The 14695-nt window shown below is 44.7% G+C and overlaps 1 long non-coding RNA gene across 3 annotated transcripts in view; it reads left to right on the top strand.

The window, feature by feature from the left end:
- Positions 1-14695, top strand: part of LOC116667949 — a 173661-nt gene that overhangs the window by 85609 nt on the left and 73357 nt on the right. For 2 of the 3 annotated variants that reach the window (XR_004324949.1, XR_004324948.1), the window contains one exon: positions 336-707. The exons of the other annotated variant lie outside the window; for it this stretch is intronic. This is a non-coding gene — a long non-coding RNA (uncharacterized LOC116667949). The remainder of the gene's footprint in view (positions 1-335; positions 708-14695) is intronic. 3 annotated transcript variants of the gene reach the window in all.

The following is a 14695-nucleotide window of genomic DNA, read 5'->3' on the forward strand; positions in this document are numbered from 1 at the left end:
TGGACGTTAATCACTTCCAGACAGTTCTTTGGAGGCCCCAATGGTCAGCACTCTCTTAAAATGAGCAAGTGTCTCCTTTCAGTGGGGTTGAGTTATTATGGCTCCCATAGCAGGCTACGTAGAAGTGTGTCAGTTCTGTGAATCTTAAATATGCCCTCGTTCGCTAACCCATAGCAATACATGCTAGAATCTCGTAAGGGGCAGGTGAATCCTTGGAGCCACATGGCTGATGGAATATTTGATGGAATCCTGACATAGTCACTGCCCAGCTCCCAGTGAGCAGCTCTGCAGTGAGAGGCACTTTATACAAAGGTTCACTCTAATATCTTCATCAGGTTGCTACAGACGGGCAGGGTCACTGCATAGCCTGGACCTGGCAAACTCCTCGGCTGCCTAGTTCCGGAGGCCGGACTGCGAAGTCTGCTTCTCACGCCCGCACTGCCACCCTGCACCCAGCCCACCCTCTGCCCCTAACTCCCTCTTGCCTGGGGGAGTGGCTGTATATGGGCTGCACCTGGAACCAAACCCTTCTGGGTTAGATGAGGAACAGCTGCCTTGTCAGTTTTAGCTGGGCTGTGTGTGACCCCAGTGTTCCTGTGACTCCTGGATGGAGGAGGAGGTCACACAGTCCCCCAGTCACAGATCACCTCTTGAAGAGCAGAGGTCATTCCCTCGAGGCGAACGGCAGTTTCTCAGAACGGTCACTGGTAAGTGCTGCATCTTGGGAGCTCACCCGGGGAGGGGAAGTTCTGAATACAGGAAGCGCAGAGTGGAGACTCTGACTTCCCTTGATGCCTTTGGTACTAACTGAAACATGTCACAGAAAGTCTGGGAACAGACCAGCACCTTCTCCAGGCAGGAGGGGCTCAGGGTTCCGAGGAGCAGGGTTCTGAGTCCGTCCCATCACCTGGGTGTTAGTATCCTGGGCTGCCAGGCCAGTGGGGCAAAGGGTGAGAAGGGGCTACCTTCTGTGATGTGCAAACAGCAGCTGAGCTTGCTTTCCCAGGATTCCCCTTTCAGGTTGTGCTTTCAGTTGTCCTGGGTGAGGTGGTTAGAGGGCCTGGACCGTGGCTACTGTAGGAGAGGACAGCGGAGACTCAGGGCTGTTTGTCAGAGCCTGGTAGGAATCATACCACCTCTTCTGGATGCTCTGCTGAATACAGCTCCTGGTCCTTTCTGAAATGCAAGGCCTCTCATGGCGTCTTGGCCTCTTTGGGGGAGAAGTTGAGAAGGAGACCAGAAGTCTGAGACAATCCACTTAGTTGCCAGGGGAGAGGGGGCCCTTTAGAGAAACCTGTCTTTTTCTATTTTTTGGAATAATTTGTACGTGAGTGATGCATTTCTGGCTGAACTGGTAGTAGAATCCTATAAGGAGGCTAACTGGGCCCAGAAAATTCTTTTGGGGAAGGTTTTTAATGCTATATTTAGTTCCTTTCATAGAAATACACTTATGTATTTGAAGTTTATTGAACAGTCTGAATAATACCCTCATCTGTAGGTTGGGATGGCATGATATGTTACTATTTTTATTGCCTTTATTTCCTTGATCAGTGCTGCCAAGGAAAGAATATTTATGAGGCATATTATTTGAAGAAAAGCCTCAGTGAGTTAATAATAGATTCCTTTTGAATGGAGAACCTGAAATAAGAATTTTGGACAAGCACTGTATTCCTACTGCTTGTGTAACTAAAGGACCACCAGGTTAGGGGCCTAAGTGAAGGCAAACTTTATCTTAGAGTTCTGGAGGTCAAGAGTGCGAAATGGGTCTCTTGGGTAAAATCAAGGTGTTGGCAGGCTTCGTATCCCTTTTGGTGGTGCAAGTTTGTTTCCCTGCTTTATCCACCTTCTGAAAGACCCCAGGAGTCCTGGCTTGTGCTCAAAGTCTTGGACTCTCTCTCAGCATCAAAGTTGGCAGTGCATATTGAAATCCGACTCTTACCTCATCTTACTTTGCTCTTGTGAATAACTGGGCTCATGTTGCATAATCCAGGTTAATCTCCTTGATTTAAGATCAGCTGATCAGCAAACCTAATTCCCTCTTTTGTCTTAACTCCCCCTTGTCATGTAGTGTCACATGTTTACAGGCCCCAAGGATTAAGATGTTAACAAGTTTGAGGGGTGCTGTTATCTGTCTGCTTTATGGTAGTTTATTTGGAAGTGATCCCCAGGAAGCCCGGGGCAGTGGGGAACCTGACACCAGTCAAAGGGAGCAGCCCCTGAAGTGGTTACTACTCAGCTGGTCACTCAGTCCCACTTGGCTCCCCATAAAGTGCCATGTAGAATGCATCTCATAATTGTGCCTCCTGGGGTCAAAAGTCTGGCCATTTACCCACTCACTCTATCTGCCATGTTCTTTGCAGCCCCTCCCCTGAGCCATCAGTTCCCCTGCACTGCTGAGCTGGGACTCTGTATGAAACTAAGGGGACAAAGGGTCAGGGTGTAGCGCTGGGCAACCCAGTCCTTCCCGTGGAATGCCAGCCTCCTGGACTTCCCTCTTAGCAGAAGAGGGACTAGTTCAGTGCTGACTGCAGTAAGATGCTGGCTGTGCTATCTTCCTGTGGTGGAAAATTTTCCCTCCTCTGGGAAGAGATTTTTTTATACCCCTCTCATCTCATTTAGCCTTGTTGCCATCTCTGCCTCCCACAATGTCTGTGCGTATTAAATATCATAGGGTGCCCCAAACTAACAAAATTAAATTCCCTTGTATTCAAGGGATGACTTGCCTTTGTATGACTCATTCTCTTCCACAAATAAATAGATGAGACTTTGTTGAGGATGTAAAACTAAATCTCCCTCATCACAGACCTCCCTTACAAGTCATGAGTTATTCTAAGATAAATATTGTAAAAACGCTATGGCTGATTTCTTCATTGGTATATAATGGAGATCAGCAAATTGAGATTTCCACATGCATATGTCAACTATTGCATTTCATTGCTATCTACCTCTTGCTTTGAGGAAATATTATGTAAGATCTTGGGTTTTTTGTCAATAGTTTTCATAAAGTGTTTTCACTTTTAAGAAGTGGCTACATCCCATTTGAATTTGAACACTTGATGCTTTTGTTTAATGAATTTATTCTCTCCTGACATCCTACCTTCCTTGGCTCCCCTCGAGTCTAGTAACCTAGTCTGGTCATGCTGTCCCCCACCGCCAACTCCCCCACCTAAAACTCCTAAGGTTGTATTGAGAAGGAAAAGGGACGTGTTGAACCCCCCCTGCTGGCAGTCCCTGGCAGGCCTAGACCACGTGCCTGGATCAACTGGACCCTGTGCTGGCTTCTAGGGAAGATGTGGCCAAGTGTGTTTGGCTCTGGCTTCCCCTTCTTGCTGTGTGTGGTGTTTGACCTCCATCATCCCAGCCTCTGCTGGCCAAAGCCTAGGTCCTTATTTGACCTATGTCTTCCTGAAACCTATTCTTCAGTGCCCTTACGAGGGACATTTCTAAGCTAGAGTATTTAGATGGTCCAAGTGGAGTTTCTTACCGCCTGTCTGCTCTGGGGGAGAGTCACTTCATCTTGCCCCCAGGGATGTCGATGACAAGGGCAGGACTTATTGTGGCCCTGGGCTGCTCAGGTGCCCTCCTTCCAGCTCCCATACCTGTGCGTCCAGGTCTTGGTCTTCCACACTCTGCCCCTTGTCTGTCAGGTGGTGAAGGATTGAGGTTCAGGGGTTGGCAATGCCCATGCTGTGTGCAGGGCCGACCCACTGGCTGATCATATCTCTGAAAAGACCATGTTATCCCTTTGTCCTGATCTTAAGTTGAGCTTCCGACACGGTTGTAACACAGCTGTGTCCTCTTAATGGAACTGTCGGTGGTGCGATACCATGTACACACGAACACTGTGCGGAGAGAAGTGAAGCAGTTCTCTCTTTACTGATTCTTAGAAAAGGATTTATATAGGACTTGCACAGTGCCTCACATATCATCTAAGTTATAACAATGTTAATAATCTTAAGCTATTTAGGTCCCTAAGCTCCTGCAGTAAGCACAGGATGTTACATGATCAAGGACAGATTGTTTGAAAGTTCGCCACGAAACTTCATTAAGTAGGCCATCTCTTATCCAGCCGGCTGCGCCTGTCTTAGGTTGTCCTCCTCTGAGGATCTTACCCGTCACTGGCTATCCAGCCATCCATACTGGATACATTAAGTAGGCCATTTCTTATCCAGCCTGGATACGTGACATTCCTCATAGCTTGTTTATCAGTTCAGCCCATGGCTTATTCTCTAGAGCCTTCAGACGGGGGCCTACAGGAACCAGCCCTGACTTTTCTTGCAGGATGAGTTGAAAAGGAGGTAAAGATGAATTTCCTAATTTGTCAGTTAGGAAAAGTTCTTGCCTGACATTTTCTCATGAGACAGGAACAAAATCCTCATGGCCTCCAGATATGTCATGTGGCAGGTGCCCACCTTCCTCAGTGGCCACACTGCTCATCTTAAGAATGGGTGTTTCCCATAAGAAATTGTTCCATCTGTAAGCCCATTTCTGTGGTTCATCTTGATGGATGCTTTCAAAGAGAAACTAGTTTTCAGGTTTTCTTGATTCTGAATAGTCCAGCAAGAATCAGGATCGACTAGATCAGAATCTAACACTGAATATTCTTTTTCAGTTCTTACAAAAACTAATGATTTTTAATGTGCTATAGTTCTAGGCTCTGTAGCTCTAGACTTCTATGTAGAATCAGGGTCAAAAATCTGCATTGCCATTAATAAGGATGGTATTTTATACTGACAGAAATGATGACTTCGTAAACATATGACGTAACGTCCACTGCCCCCTGCTACGCTTAATATGTTTTCTGTAACTCAGTCAGTGAGCTCTCTGAGCACAGCAGGCACCGTGGGTGAATCGACCACCTGTCCACCACGGCTGGGACTCAGGACGTCTGTGCTGCCCTCTACCTTGAGCTCTGGGGGCCCCTGAGAAGAGGGATGTTTGAGTGGTTGCAATGAAAACACTGTCTTCCACGCTTTTGCCTTTCCTCTTCTTGATGATGCTGAGAGAGTTCCTTAAACCAAATCTTCAGCCACAATTCTACCATTTCTTTGATACATTTTTAGAGAGTATTTTATCTGAATGTTTCCATCTGTTTCATGACTTCATATTCTTTGACAAATATCCACTATTTCATCTTTGATAATGACTGTATCTCAATTTCTTGATCCTACTTTAATCTATTCAGGGAGAAGTGTAGGTTTGGCTTCAAGTTGGTGCCCTCTAGGTGACAGCTGTTTGTCCTATGAGTGCTGGTGGTAGCTCTTCTTCTTGAGTATAGATCTTGGCAGAAAGGCTCTAGTTAAAACTAGTTCTCTTGGTATTGGCTGAGATGTCCCCGGCGTAAGTTGAATGTACAGCTGTGTGGCACCAGGATGTATTCCAAAAACATGTTCAGGTGCTGTTCATTGAAATTTCCCCAGAGAAGCAAAGATCTAAATGGTAGAAGGCCAGAGCTGGATGCCCTCTGTTCCCTGAAAGCCTTTGGCACCAATAGTCATGTGAATGTACCAGACCGTGGTGGGAAAACGCTTATCTTAGGCATCACTGTCTCTTCTGTCTGGGCAGACAAGGCCCATCTGCGAGACATGGATGAGAATTCCAGAACCATTACAGTCCCATAGTGTCAGATTGATTGGAAAGACAGACCTTTGGCCCCAAATTCTGATCCAGATACCGTTTCTGGATGGGAGAGGCATGTTGGTCATGACTTTTGGGAATGAGCTCATTTATTTATTCCTGGCCACGCTTCCCCATGGAGAATGGCTGAGAGACCCTAGGAGAGAGGTGGCTGCAGTAAACTATGATGCTAGGACTGTATTTCAAAAAGGGCTGTTTTTCACAAAGAACTTGTTTTAGCGTGTAGGGTAAAGGGTTTGCTTTTCTTGGCCACCCTGCTGACCAACACGCATGCAAGGCAGATACCTCACTGGACAACTGTGATTCTGAAGACACGTGCCTCTCAGTTCCTCTGGCAGTAAAGCTGGTGAGAATTCAACCAGTGGACTGAATCTACTTGGTCCTCAGGGATGAGACCACTGTGAGTCTGGAGTGCCCTGTCATGACTCCCCCTGCAGAAGGGGCCAGATCAATTCAGTCCAGACAATTTTGCTGAGGGGGAGTTACAGTTAATGACTTCAAGTGACGGATTTCTGAGCTTGTAGTGGCCTCCTGGTGTATACCTTCTTCTCATACATTCCTTCCCATGCCTTAAAGAGCAAAGGTATAAGCCTGTTTAAGTCTTCAATGGCGAGCTGCTATGATGAAGTCTTGGCATGTTATAGCTCCAATTAAGACTCCTCCTTGGCTCCTACTAAGGTGCTTCAGATTTTGTGCACTGATCTTTGCTGGCAGTTTAACATTATTTATCCAAGAATGGAGCCTGTTTAGACTCCTTCCATTCCAACTACCATAGTCCCCCCATTATCCACAGTTGGGCTCTTCATGGTTTCAGTTAACGTGGTCAACTATGGTCTGAAATAGTAAACGAAAAATTCCAGAAATAAACAATTCATAAGTTTTAAACTGCATGCCATCCTGAGTAGCATGATGAAATCTCATGCTGTCCCGCTCTGTCTCACCTAGGATGTGAACTATCCCTTTGTCCAGCGTATTCTGCCTGGTAGTCACTTAGTAGCCATCTTAGTTACCAGATCGACTATCGCAGTATCCCAGCGCTTGTGTTCAAGTAAACTTTATCTTACTTAATGGCACTAAAGCGTAAAAGTAGCGATGCTGGCAATTCATATATGCCAAAAAGAAGCCGCAAAGTGCCTTAAGTGAAAAGATAAGGGTGCTCAAGATGGAAAAGGCATTAAATTTATACAAGAAGAAATTGAGAGCGAGAGAGAACACATTTATATAACTTTTGTTACAGTGTATCTTTATAACTGTTCTATTGTATTAGTTGTCAACCTCTTACTGTGCCTAATTTATAATTAAACTTTATCACAGGTATAGGGAAAACATAGTACCAAGCCCTATGTATTCTATCAGCAGTTTCAACCACCCACTGAGGGTCTTGGAACACATCCCCCAAGGATAAAGGGGAACTACTGTATTCATCTGTCATCACTTGCTTTTTGTTCCTAGATCTTACTGCTTTTGATCGGTCACCTTGAAACTATATTGCATTCAGGGTGGAAAGTTAGTTCTCCTTTGTTAAAGTGAAGAAAGCCTAGAATCAAAATGAACTGGAAGGTTGTAACTACCCTGACTTACTCTCTGAAGTTTCTGAGTCAGAGGGAGGAGGAGCTGTGTCTCCGTCCAAAGCTGAGATGGCTGTGAAAGGCTGAGGGTCCTTCTGCTGGGATCTTATTCCCAGTTCCTCCAGATCGTCACTAGTCCACATCTCCAGGAGGATCCCTCAGATGTTTGTGCTCTGACAACTGATGCTCAGTAGATGACGAGAAGGAGGTCTACCAGTCATTGTGGGGAAAACCCAGGTTTAGAAGACAAAGACTGGTTTCCATTTCCTTTGTGGAAGTGACAGAGGAACCTATCTGAGCAGTAATCCCCAACACCCAGTCTTCCTCATCAGGGAAATGAGTGTGGGAGTTTCTCCCTGTTAACTTCTGAGAGAACAGGACTAGACATTACTGGGTTTTTTTCCCCCAGTCACTGAGCACTTTGGACACTGGTGCCCGGGAGACTTGGTTCTGTGTAGAACAGTAAGATGCTATCAACTTGGTGAATGCTATGGGCCCACATGTGGGATCTCGGGATTTAAACCTTGTGCGTTTCCTGGTACTTGTCATCAGGTAGAGGTCACCCTCAGGTTTGGAAATTGCACATGATGTGGTTAATCTCCACTACCACCCCTTTCAAAGCGTCCTCTCACAGGATTAGGCGTTATCTATTTCTCCCTATCGTCTTGTGCGAGGGGAACCCCATTCCTACCTCTGCTACTCCTACAGTGGCGAGTGTAAACTGGTGATCGCCACATTTTCTTGGTTTTCATTTTCATGAATCAGCTTTCTCTCACCCACGATTGCCTTCAACCTGCTCTTCAATTTTGAAGGGATGTTGGCCTCACGTACCCCTCTCATGAGAAACCTCCACCAGATAGGTCACAGAGAATTCTATGTTTACATCTAGCTTGGTGGTCATAGGAACCATATGTTCCCAGAATTCTTCCTTGGTCAGAGATCACTTCTGATGATCAACCTTCTCTCAGTTGAATGGTTTTAAAGTAGATTTAATATCCTAAATACTTTAGGATGAAATGCTTCTTTTGCAGGGAGAGACGGTTTTGTGAAGAGAACAACCTTTTACAGAAGCACAGCAACACCCCCGCTGAGGCAGAAATGACCATTGCACCCCTTACCCCTAAACCACTGTAGACTAGCTTTGACTAAGGCATCCAAAAAGCCTGTAAGAAGGGATGAAGGAGTGTGATGTGTTCTCCAGTGGATTTCTGCTTAGTCTACCTTTTTGCTAATCTGCTCTGTGCTGAGGAATCCAGAAGACTACTGTGGAAGTAGCTGGACTGAAGAAGGGGCTTCTTCCAGATAAGGAGGTAGTATTCCTCTACTTAGCAGGTTCTCCTTAGTTCCTCATGGATCAACAGTTCTATTTCATTTAGCTTTGGTCAAGTAACTTTATTCTGGGCAGTAGAGTAGAAGCAAAAACGATGTCTGAACTTCAGGATCATGCCTTTTAAAGGAGGTGGCCTCCGCTCTGCTTTCCATTGTCCTCCTTATTGACTGAGGTCACAAGTGACCCTCATCACTCTGCCAGGAGTGGCAAATCAAAAGGAGAGGGCTGTTTCTTGAGCTTCCTTGATGGTACATTTTCTAAGAGGTGTTCAGAGGTCAAGGACCACCCAGCAAAGTGCTAGCCTCCCATTCATGGCCCTAACCCCACAACTGAGGAAAGAATGTCCTGGAGGTGGAAAGGGACTTCATAACACCCAGACTGGGGACCAGTCAGTGGGTATGTCCATTTTGATCCCTCCAGAGCACCTGTTCTCATGTGTCCCACGTTGCACCGTCTTCAGATACAAGCCACACAAGTGGAATGGAAGATGACTCGGGTGGCCTGAGAATAGCGCCATCCTGGCGAGAGCTCATGGCTTGCTCACACGAAGGATATTTGTCTTGTTCTCTTTCCTGTGATTCTCAAGTTTTAATCACCACATCACCTTTCAACTAAGATGGTTCAAGAAATATTTCTGTATTTTTGTTTACCAAAATGACAAGAAATATCAAGGAGAATAGCAGAAGAAATTTGTAACTTCTTTCCTACATTGGAGTAGAGTGAGGTTTAGGTTTAAATTCCTGTGATTATTTTAACAAGTAAATGCATTTTAATACATGTTTCACTATATTGTTTAGAGGGGAAAAGAATGTAAAGTTCTTATCATTTCATTTTTGTAAATTTTTAGGTTTTTTTTTTTTTGAGCTTTAAGACCTGTTATTCTTAAATGTGTACAACTCAAGTTCTTTCTATGGAAGAAAGGGTGTAAGTCTTCTCTAACATTCTACTTTTTTCAGCTGCATGAATTCTGGTGAAACCTGTCCTGGGGAGGGCTGCCTTCCCATTAGAACCTCCCAGGACTTGAATCAGAAGGAACCCAGCTTCATGCCTTGCAAAGTCTAACCTGAAATGAAGATTTGGATTAGATACTGCACTGACTGATCAAGGTGAAGACTTCTGGGCCATTTTGCTTTAACTGTACCCACAGGGGTCCTTATGGGAGGTGTGATCTTCATCCTGCCATCCTCTGATGGCCACAGTTCAGGACTTTCTAGATCTCTTCTGTCTGATACTCTTGTTCCTTGTGTGTCAAATGACTTTGTGGGTCCTCCCCCTTGCAGAGGATTTCAGATGGTCCAGTGAAGTTGGTCACTTTCTTGATGTCCTGAAAGATATCTTATCTCAAATGTATCCTGGGAAATGTCCACAGGAGGTTGACTATATGGACAGTGCTTATTGGGAGCTGGGACAGCTCTGGTCTTCCCCTCCAAGTACTGTATACATGGGCTCTGATTTCTGGGTCTTAAATGTTGCTGAAGGATCATCTTCCAATAATTGTTATCATGGATATGGGTTCAGTATCTTAATGTGGAGGTACCTTGAGGTGTTGGTCTTTGATCTGTGGATTCCATTTTCCATTTGTCTTGGTTACTCTATCTGAAAATGTGTCTTTTGGAAGTAATCAACCTAGAAAACATTTTTTTCCTGTGAAGGATAGTTTAGCCTAATGGAATGTAAATCTACTAGCTGAGCTGATGGATGGTTTTAGGTGGTGTTGGGTGTGCCTGCTGGAAAGTACACAGAGAAAGCGCAGGGTGAATGCAGGATAGTTGCAGCCAAATGTCAACGGGCTTCTTCTCATGATGCTGATGAGCACTTTCTACTCTGGCGGCTGGGACTCTATCTGGAGACATGAAATGGAATTCTGAATCCATATGCCTCCCTGCTGGCCTTCACTGACTTCGTGCAATAAGCATGAGCCAGGGGATTCTGTGTTGAAGAAGCTACTGTTGGTCATGCCTTCCAGGCTTTCCTTTCTGGGTCATGGTTTATGATACTTTTCTGGAAAGCATTTCCAGGGTCTTGGAGGATCAATGTGAGATGACAAAAAAAAAAAAAAAAAAAAAAAAAAAAGAAAGAAAAAAAAAGCTCAGGCTCTGCTTCAGATGGGACCTCCTATTTCTGATGCTCAGTGACAGGGGCTCCAGCTCTCTAGATGTCTCTGCTGACCATCAGCCTGGTGTGAAGCAGGGACCTCACTGACCACCTCTGCAGAAGCACTCCTATCAAGACTCTGATCTTTTTTTTTTTTTCTGGTGGTAAAACTGGTGATAAAACTGATAAGGCTGCCCAGTGGCATGAGTCTACTTTGCCCTCAGGGATGAGCCCAGGGTTATCTTTGTCCAGACTATGCCTGGAGCAGGTGATCTCTCCTTTCAGCATGAAAGTTTCCTCCAGGAGAGTTTGCATTGTTACGAGATACATGGGAGTAGATTTCTCAATATGAATGTGCCTCCTTGTTCCTGTATCAAATCTCTTCCTCAGGGAGCAGAGGTATAAGGCTGAGTCTTCAATGTGGGCTGTCATGACTGTATTCCCTGTAATTGTAGCTCCTATCAGTGCAGTCAGCTGGGTAAGCTTGACTTTTTTATCTGACCTTATTGGACCTCAATCTAGTATCAAAAGTTGAAAGCATGTTCTATGTAGAGTGATCTGTGCTATTTTGGGCTTGTCATTTTTCGTGTCATTTTTTCCTTGATTCTGCAAAGGCTGATCATTTGATTTTAAAAAATTATCTTCAATATTTTCTAAGTCTGAATATTTTATATACTTCAAGAAGTTCATGAGGCTCTTGACCTTGAGCATAATGTCTAGGGAGCAGGGCAGGTTGTCACCAAGGGAAGAGAGCAATTCTTGATTGACAGTTTCAACCTCTGGTAAGGGACAGTTGTCTGAGAACTGGTACTTGGACATGGTCTTGGAGGCCACGGTGGCCTTCACGGGAAGTATTCCTCTTACCTGCAGAGTCCCTTTCAGGTTTGTTTCTTTTCTTCCCAAGAAGCCTTTACCTGTGTGACACCAACCATACCATGTCTAGAGATCTACTGAGCTCATGATCACATTATCTGAGAAGGGATGAGATGAGCAAGGAGATCTAGGTTTCATTACGTGCATGTTCTTTGCTGCCCAGGGGTGGGATCTGGAATAAATGACAAGAAAGTTTCATCTCTTTTGAAAGCATGGGCACGTATATATTGTCTATCCTAGAAAGGTAGAGCATGGAGGTGGGCGTGGCTGGTGTAGACTGGGTGTGTTATCTCATAATCCCTTAATGGGCTGAGTTTCAAGTTGGGGGTTAATGGGAACTTACAAAGGGTTTTGGGAGGTGATTCTGCCTTTGCATAGTGCCCCTAGCCGTGCTGCCAACATGAAAATGTTCCAGTGAATGTTGTACCCTAAAACAACTTGGAAATCTTTCCATCTTTTTTATTGTCTGGAAGCATTAGCATGAGAGTGATGTGTTTTCCTGGGTTTAAGCACTTCAGCATAAAGAAGGTAGTGAGGAGACATTGAACCGGGAGGGGTTTTGATGGGGGATTTGAAATTATGGTTAATATTTTTCATAGTCAAGTTGTATATTCTATGCCTACTTGTGTAAAACTCGAAGTTGTCTCTCAGGCACTTATAAAAATAATTTTGAAATGTAAATTTCAAAGCCCCTGAATATTCTCTTACTTTCTAATCTACAGACCTTAAAAAGATAGGTCCCAGCTTTATATTCCTGACTTTAGTAATTTGCATTTTAATTTTTTGCTCAGTCTTCCAATGACAAAATGGAATTGAAACCTGAGTATCCTAGTACGGATCCCTGGGAAAAAGAAATCTGAGACTCAGACTTAGGGTGGGGACCGTATTTGGAAGTGATCCCAGAGAGCACAGAGGAGGGACTGATGCACGTGGAACAGGATGGGGATGAACAGCCCGTGACAGGCACAGCCCTGAGCTGGTCACCAAGGTTGTGTGCGGCTAGTCCTGCTAGAACCCGCTGAGGGACATGTGGATAGACTGTATCTCAGAATGTCTCTCCTAAGGGACAAAAGTCTGGTCACTTGCCCACAAACTCTGTTCATCCCTCCACTGTAGGTCACACATTCCCCTGAGAGGCTGAGATATGGCTTTACATGGAAACAAGAGACAGAGGATGAGAGTGTGACAAGGGGCAGCCAAATCATTCCAGTAGGACGCCAACCTCCTGGGCCTCCCTATCGGCAGAAGGAAGATGGGCTCAGTACTTAGTACATCAGGGTGCTCCCTATTCCATCGCCCTGTGATGGGCGCTTTCCCCCTCTCCTGGGAAGAGATCCTTCAGACCCTCCTAGATCTCATTCAGCCTCTCCCTGTCTCGGCCTCCCACAATGCCTGCCGAAACTAAATACCCCAAGTGTAAAAATGAGAGTATAAACACACCCTTATAGTCAAAGGATGATTTGTCTCTTTAAATTTCATGCTCTTTCTACGACAAAAAATTGATGAGAATGTGATATTTAAGGATCTAAAATTAGATCTACCTCATACGTCAGACCTCTTACTTGCCTGCTGTAGATAAATATTTTCAAAAAAATCTATTCTCTCATTGGTATGTGATGGAGGTTAGGGGGTTTAGATTTCCATACCAGTGTATTATGTCAGTTATTGCATTTAATATCTCTCTATATTGTTTAGGGGCAAGTGTGATCTAAAATCTTACATGGAAGGAAATAAATTTTCTGAATATATAATATAGAGAAGAATGGTTTCATTACCTACTATGATTCCTTAGCACATTTTCATTAACCCAGACAGCAGGATGAGCTGTCCAAGCACAGCAGGGTCCACAGGTATTTGAACCATGTGTTTAGGGCCATGGAGCAGGGGAACCTGAACCCAAATGCCTGAAAGTCTTATACTTCCCTCTGTAGCGCACTGGGTGGGGGGCGCCCTGAGATGGAGGCTGTTTGAGTGACTGGAATGAATAAATTCTGGCCCTTTGTCTTCTACATTCCAGACTTGGCAGTTCCTTGATGCCTCTAGAAGAGTTCTTACATCTGACCTTCAGCCACGTTGATTGTATTCGTCCCGTGCGGTTTTGCACTGGTACTACGGTTTACACTGAACATTTTTATATTTTATGACTTCATATTCTCAACTTCTCTTGACAAATATCAGCTTCTGTATCTTTGAGGAAGTTAACCTGGTCTTGATAAATTTCTTGATCTTCATTTAATTCTCTTTATTGAAAAACAGTTACAGTTTTCTTAGACAGCACCTTTGAGGTGACTTTCTTTGTCCTGTGAATTCTTGTGGTGACTCTCCTGCCTGAGCATATATATTGGCTAAGAGTCTTGACTGAGTAACCCTTTGGTTGTTGGAGGTCCACCTGGGTTGATGGTCAAACTATACAGTACCTGGACGTCCTCAGAAGAAGTGACGTCTTTGGGGAAAATTGAAGGAGCAGCCCCTGAGGAAGCAGAGTCTTAAATGCCAGAACATTGGACCTAGATGCCCCCTGCAGCTTTTCTGAGTGCCTTTGGCATTTCCAATATTAATATGAGTGTTCTAGACAGGTGGGGGACAGTGGTCATCATGGACAACATTGTACCTTCTCTGGGAAGCCAGGGCCTGTCTCTGAGACATGGAACCCCTCATGAAAGCCATCAGTTTCATGTTGTCACACTGTTGGAACTATCTGACTTTTTACCCCAAACTAATCAGTGATATGGTCTGCTTGGGAGACAGAGTTGTTGGTCATACTTTCTGAGCATTTGCTAATGTCTGACTTATCCCTGGCAGTGTTTTCATGTGATGATTGAACCAGCTGGCCCTGGGGGATGCTGTATGTAATAAGAGGAAAATAAACAATGCTAGGACTTTCCCCACAATTTTGTTGCTGTCAGTGGACAGAGTGAAGGGTTCTGTTTGTCCTGGCAGCTCTGGCTAACCAACAAGTATCTGTGAAGCAGGGACCTCACTGGGAAGCTTGTGAGGTCTGAGGACTCATGCATCTTAATCTGGTTAGTAAAGCAGATGAGAATTTAGCTATTAGATGTAGTGAGTCTAGCTGGTCCTCAGGGATGAGTCCATTGTGAGTCTGGGATGCTCTGTGTCATGACTACCCTGAAAGAAGTAGCCAGATCAATTCAGCCTTGACCATTTTGCTAATGGGGAATTCAAGTTGCTTATC

Source organism: Camelus ferus, chromosome 2 (genome assembly GCF_009834535.1).
Source record: "Camelus ferus isolate YT-003-E chromosome 2, BCGSAC_Cfer_1.0, whole genome shotgun sequence".
Lineage (NCBI taxonomy): Eukaryota > Metazoa > Chordata > Mammalia > Artiodactyla > Camelidae > Camelus > Camelus ferus.